Source organism: Macrobrachium nipponense, chromosome 4 (assembly GCF_015104395.2).
Source record: "Macrobrachium nipponense isolate FS-2020 chromosome 4, ASM1510439v2, whole genome shotgun sequence".
Classification (NCBI taxonomy): domain Eukaryota; kingdom Metazoa; phylum Arthropoda; class Malacostraca; order Decapoda; family Palaemonidae; genus Macrobrachium; species Macrobrachium nipponense.
The window spans coordinates 107,725,411-107,732,910 of NC_061100.1; positions in this window are offsets into that span (position 1 = coordinate 107,725,411).

A 7,500-nucleotide genomic window follows, 5' to 3' on the forward strand; every position below is an offset into this window, starting at 1 on the left:
ACAGTCAGAGGGAAAGGTATATAATTATTCTTCCGTGCGAAAAAATTACACAAAAGAGGATAACAGACGCATTAAGATTTTACCTATAGAATTAAAGAACGTTGTAAAAGGAAAACTAACAAAAAGTAAGGGGAAGCAGAATAGCAAGATGGGTTGGTCCAATCTATTCTGGGCATTTTATTGGCAATGAATTATAAGGATTAAACCAGAGTGCAGGAATTGCAAGTGTCATACGGTATTTTATGAACTCGGTGAATATTTAAATGATACGAAAGCAGAAATGAAAATATGAATCAATAAGAAGGATGACTAAGTCTCTTTTCATTTTTCGTACAGACATAGTGATGAAGGAGTAGAGATAAAAGCAATAACAAACATTTAAATTTAAAAGTAAATATCTAAATTACCATCAGCAACCTACCTCCGATTAATGGTGAAAGACTGATATGAAATATGAAACTGAAGAAGTGGGCAAGATCTAAAGAAGTGCTTGCTTGAAATTCCATAATTTTTTTAAGATCTTAAGAAGTGTTTGCTTGAAATTCGATCATTTTTTTAAGATTTTAATAAGTGCTTGCTTGAAATTCTATAATGAAAAATTATTTATCAATAGAAACGAAATATAAGCCTAACAAAAAAATTGTTGTCATTTTTCCAAGTGCACACCCTTAGGATATTCCCATGAGCACTGAAACCCAATAGTTTATTTTCTTTTCCAGTTCAGCTCCAGGGGAATGACTGGACCCAAGGATCTCATCGTTCCGTGGCTAATTATAGACAAATACTTTAGAAATATCTTTGTCTTAGGAGAATATGTTCTGGGAATGGGTGTTTACTATGGAAGTTAATGATTTGCTCATTAGGGAAAATGTGTTGGAATTGGTCCAAATTAATGATGTAAAAAGGGCAGAAAAATGAGAATGACAATTAACGAACTGACTAGGATTGAAACTACTTAAAAGGAGAGTTATCTAAAGGGAAACATACCATCTATGATGGAAAATCCCATCCCTTTAACAAACTCTGAAGTATGTTAAAAGTGCACAGTAATGGACTTTAATATACATAAGCATACACAAACACACGCATATATATATATATATATATATATATATATATATATATATATATATTATATATATATATGTATTATATATATATAAATTATATATTATATATATATATATATAGCGTGTGTTTGTTTATCTATATATGTATATATATATATATATATATTATGACGTGTGTTTGTATATATATATATATATATATATATATATCTATAATCTATATATATATATATATATATATATATATATATCTCTATTATATTATGTGTGTGTGTGTGTGTGTGTGTGTGTGTGTGACTGCCATTTCCCTTTAATTATCAAAGAACTGTTAATTAATTTCTTAACTATTAACAAAATTTGATGGTAATTACTTTTTATTTTTTTTATGCTGAGTGTACCCAATAGTAGTTGAATAATAGACAGAATGAGAGTTCGTTATCTTAGATGATTAATATTAATGTAAAAATTTAGTATATTTTCCATCAATATTTCATTTCCTTTTAACATGTAGCTGATGAATAGATGGTTACATTAGTTTTCTCCTTTTTTTTTTGGGAGAGTTTACTTCTCTTTCGATATTGTAACTTCCTATCAATAACTAATATAAGTACCATATTTTGAAGTCTATGTATTCTTCATAATACTGAAGCTTTTTTTTGTAGTAATATCAACTCATAATTCCTCGTATTCCTTTACACAATAGTCAACGTCACCCAGGAAAACACATGAAAAACAGATCTAAACCCAGTCCTTTTTTTCTCTCTTTCTTTGTAAAATCCTAAATTCCATTTTTGGAGCTAAAAATAATCTTTCATAAAGGGGCATCTTGCTTCTTCTTCTTCTTCTTCTTCTTTTAGTATATAAAAAGTATCACCGACGCCAATCGGGTTTGATTTCTCCCGAATCTTGAAAGATGTGAAGATGGGTGGTACGAAGAATTTCAGGGAGATCCAATAAAAAGAAGAGAAAAGGAAAAGATGAAATGGGAAAGTGGAGTGGGAAGTCGGTCCGGAGCAAAAATCCGAGTGGATGCTCGACTTGGGGAACACCGGATTCAAGTAGGAAATGGAAGAGGATGGAGGCGCAGGAGAGCGAAAGAAAGTTGGAAGGCAAAAGAGAAACAAGTAAACAAGAAATTTTTGTTGAATGCAAAATCATATTTTCTACTCATCTACAAATCTCTCTTCATATCAAATTCATTCACCTAATGGCGTATAGCTTATCATTAATAAATTCTCCTTCAAAGATCATTCCGAAGTTAAGGCAATTTGATATTAAAATAACTTAGCATAAGTGCATAGTAGTACTCATATATTTCTCGTAGAAATACATCTTGCACAGCATTACATCTTGTGCCATTACCGTCTATGCATTTTGCATTTGTGAGGGTTGTGGCGATGATATGATTTTATCCCTCAATAATGAAAATTAAGCGAATTTTTATCGGTTATAGAAGAATATACTAATCGAATGAGCTGTTATTGCCGTATTTATAAAGTAACGAAAATTATTGATATGACATAGGTGGAAAAATATGATTTTCTAACTTTTACCATTATTTTATTACGATATATTTCTACCTCCTCCTTTTTTTTCCTTTCTTTTTAATCTAATATTCTCTTCCTCGCCCCTGCTCCCCCTCCCCAACCTCTCCTCTTCTGTTCCCTAGGAGTCAGGGAAGAACAATTAAGCTAATTACCTTAATATGGGATTTGCATACTAGTGAGTTTAATTACGGTTTAACTGAAGACCAAGATTACCTTCATGTGTTTGCCTAATCGTCGGAATTTGGTCATTGAAATGCTCCCAGCAAAATAATCTATATGCGCAACAGTTTTTAAACAAGCACAGTTGACAATTCAGACGCGTCATAGAAAAGAGAAAGTTAACGATAAAATGCCTAAGCACAAAAATAAAATGTTCATGTTTGTAAAGACAAGCGGTTTCGAAGAACGAAGAGTGAATTATTAGCCCGTAATTTTCTAATGCATTATAATTTTTTGCTTATGGTAATGATTTATACAGGTATATGCTACCATTTCATTCAATAATATCTTTAATGAAATACTAATTTCCCTGCTTCCAACTGAAAATGCATGAAGTATGGGCAGTGAACAATGATTTATTCCAATAGACTGTTTATATATATATATTATATATATATATATATATATATATATATATATATATTATATGTGTGTGTGTGTGTGTGTGTGTATGTATGTGTGTATATATATATATAGATTATATATATATATATATATATATATATATATATATATATACATATATGTATATATATTTGGGAACTAGGTAACGAGTTGTTCTCCAAAAACCTAAATGACAAATCTGAACTATTAACGGTCTTTTGCATAATGCGTATGTTATGTAGCAAACAAAAGTTCGTAATGTTACCTCCATACTAAGTTACGCATTCACTTTATTTCAGTGGTTCCCAAACTGGGGGCCATGTTGCAGAATGCAGAGGGTCATAATATGAGGATATGTATGTATAAAACCAAAGGAGTTTAGTGGATAGGCGACCAGTGGAAGCAACTTACAGGTTCAGTACGGTGGGCGTTGGGCCATGTACGAGTACCCTCGATGAAAAGTGGGTAACGACCAGAAAAGATTTGAGAACCACTTCTTTAATTATTTACCTCTCGAAATACGCAATTCTGTAACACGAGTCATTATTCCTGCGTCAGTGAAAGGAAATCATAAAAGACATAACGTTTCAATTTCTCTTCTTCTGTGACTAACGTGAAAATATTTGGAATTGTATTCATATTTTGTAGACTAAAACGTGCTAGGAAAATCAGGAAAAAATTGGTTGAGTTTTGAAGTAAGACTGCATACTATAGATGGTAAATTGTCCAAAAAAATTGGACTGCATAAAGAAACACGTTAATGACTGATTTTTAATTCAACAATATATGAATGGATTCTATTTTTCTGCCTTTCCTCTTTATTTTTGCAAAGGCCTTTCTAATTTAAGTAAGGGAGAAGTTCATTAACAATGTAATTTTTTTGTCCACTTTTTCATCAAAGGGTGTGTTTTTCTTTCTTTGGAAGCGAATTTTATAAATTATTATTTTGCTTTATAAATGATTGAGTTAGTCACTCTCCTAAAACATCTGAAGTTTTAGAGTATTGTTGGCATGTTTATAAGCTTTTTAATTCTTATAAAAAACGGGAATTTTTTTTTATAAGATTCATATTTTTACTAACTGCATGTACTGCAACATCAGAGTTAATGTATTTGTAAAAAAAATTTAATTAAAACTTTTTTTTCAAAAAAGTTAAGTATACCTTAGTTTAACCAGACCACTGAGCTAATTAACAGCTCTCCTAGGGCTCGCCCGAAGGATTTTTTTTTTTTTTTTTTTTTTTTTTACGTGGCTAGGCACCAATTGATTACTTAGCCAAGGGACCTACAGCTTCTCGTGGGATCAGAACCACATTATATCGAGAAATGAATTTCTAATCGTCAGATAAATTCCTCTGGTTCCGCATTGGCAACAACGGGGAGCGAACTCGGGCTACCAGATTGATAGGCGGATACGTAACCGTTTTTTCAAATAGAATAACTATCCAAACCTCAGTTTCTTTATATAAAAAAATAATTCGCTAATCATATCATAACTGCTAAATCAGAAAATTCTAGGACAGCATAGATAATGATAGCATTTAATGATAGCATGATGTTACGTTTTGCATAATCTAATATCACATAAAATCTCGTTTACCACCATCCCTTTAATCTATTATCGAGTGTGATTTTTTCTGCACATCCTTTATTACCCAGTGATTAAGTATGAATTCAAGATAATGCATTCATTGTACGTCACTCATTATAAAACTCACTCCACCTTGGCGGGCGATCCGTAGAGCTAATTAAATGAGGGGACATAATTTTTATTGCAAACATTTCTGCATTATTTCTTCAGTATTTTGAACATTATTGTAAGTATATATTCGTTTGATTTCTTTCTATTTTGCCACAATTATTGTGAAAGCTGTGAATTTTCTAACGTTCGGTTTTGTTTAGTAACTTTATTTCCAAATAACAACAGTATTTATACAAAAATATCTTTTTTATTATATTTTAATTCTCGGCTTGAAGCAATTTACATATCTTCAAATTATATTATGTAATATCTGTTAAACCTTTTAAATGCTTTCAAGCATATATATCTCCGCTTGTTATAAATCGAGATAGACACTCGGGTGCAAAACTAAGATTCTTTTTTAATAGTTTAATAATTAGAATGGACGCATTATACCTTGACAATTCATTTTACTAACGTAAGTGATAATGACATTTGATCCTTCATTATTCCTTGCAATTGTGATGAACCAGTAAATACAATGAAATCATTATGAGTTATCTATATACTGGCATGGCATTCCCAACATCACCAATAATAATTCATGCAAATAAAAATGATTAAGTTATAAACAAATTTACTTTCAACTCCATTCACCAGTGACGTTTTCTATATTTCTTATAAATACGAGAAAACAATTACATAACACCTTTTTTTCCTAACCAAGTTATTTACAGTACTGTCAATATCTACACTGACACTGATTGGCAGCTGCCTTGAACGGATGATAGGAATCATGTACAGATTACTGAAATGTTTTTGTAGTTGTCGTTTTCGAAATGGAAAATTTTATAGTCCTCTCGTCAAGATTATTTCGTGCTGTACTAAATAATCTTTATTATAGTATGTTAGAATTTATTTTTAAAACGTACAAAATAAGTGAGATTACACAGTATTGATACCATTAGAAATTATTATTGAACATGTTTTTCTTTCTAGTGGTTGATAATTCTGTATCAAGGATTAGACTGTTACCGCAGTAATAGCTGGATAAAATGGACAGTCACCACAGTAATACCTTTATAACTGGAACACTCACCACAGGAATACCTGGATAAAAGGGACAGCCACCACAGTAATACCTTTATAAATGGAACACTCACCACAGTAGTATCTGGATAAAATGGAGTCACCACAGTAATACATGGATAAAAGGGACAGTCACCACAGCAATACCTTTGAAAATGGAACATTCACCACCGTAGTACCTGGATAAAAGGGACAGTCACCACAGTAATACCTGTATAAAAGAGATAGTCAGCACAGTAATACATGGATAAAGAGGACAGTCATCACCGTAAGATATGGATAAAGGGGACAGTCAGAACATTAATATCTGGATAAAATGGAGTCACCACAATAATACCTGGATAAAAGGGATGGTCAGCACAGTAATACCTGTATAAAAGAGACAGTCAGCGCAGGAATACCTGGATAAAGGGGACAGTCATCACCGTAATTTCTGGATAAAGGGACAGTCAGCATAGTAATAACTGGATGAATGGGAAAGTTAGTGCTGTAATAAATAGATAAATGGAACAGTCACCACAGTAATAATGATTAAATGAGAAAGAGTACACAGTAATACTTGGATAAACGGAAAGCCAGTAAAGTAATATCTGGATAAAAAGAGAGTCTCCACATACCTGGATGAGTAGGACAGTCACCACAGTAATCACTGGATAAATGGGACAATCATTACTTTAATACCTGAATAAATGGGACAGTTAACACAGAAATACCTGGATAAATGGGACAATTATTACATAAATACCTGGATAAATGGGACAGTTAACACAGTAATACCTGGATTAATGGGACAATTATTACATAAATACCTGGATAAATTGGACAGTTAACACAGTATTACCTGGATAAATGGGACACTTAACACAGTCATACCTGGATAAATGGGACAGTTAACCTAGTAATACCTGGATAAATGGGACAGTTAACACAGTAATACCTGGATAAATGGGACAGTTAACACAGTAATACCTGGATAAATGGGACAGTTAACACAGTATTACCTGGATAAATGGGACAGTTAACACAGTATTACCTGGATAAATGGGACACTTAACACAGTAATACCTGGATAAATGGGACAGTTAACCTAATAATACCTGTATAAATGGGACACTCAACACAGTAATACCTGGATAAATGGGACAGTTAACACAGTAATACCTGGATAAATGGGACAGTTAACAGTATTACCTGGATAAATGGGACAGTTAATCCAGTAATACCTGGATAAATGGGACAATCATTGCATAAATACCTGGATAAATGGGACAGTCAACGCAGTAATACCTGGATAAATAGGATAGTCAATGCAGTAATACCTGGATAAATGGGACAGTCATTACCGATTCGGCTAACAGTGAGGCTATAAGTTTACTCTGATTCTGACCTTACAAATCACCGTCGAACTCGGCTTTTTTGTAATTAGAATCGATATGAAACCCCCTCTACCATGTTAGCCAATTCGAACGTTTGTAGCTCGAATGATTTATATGACTCATGGTGATGTGATA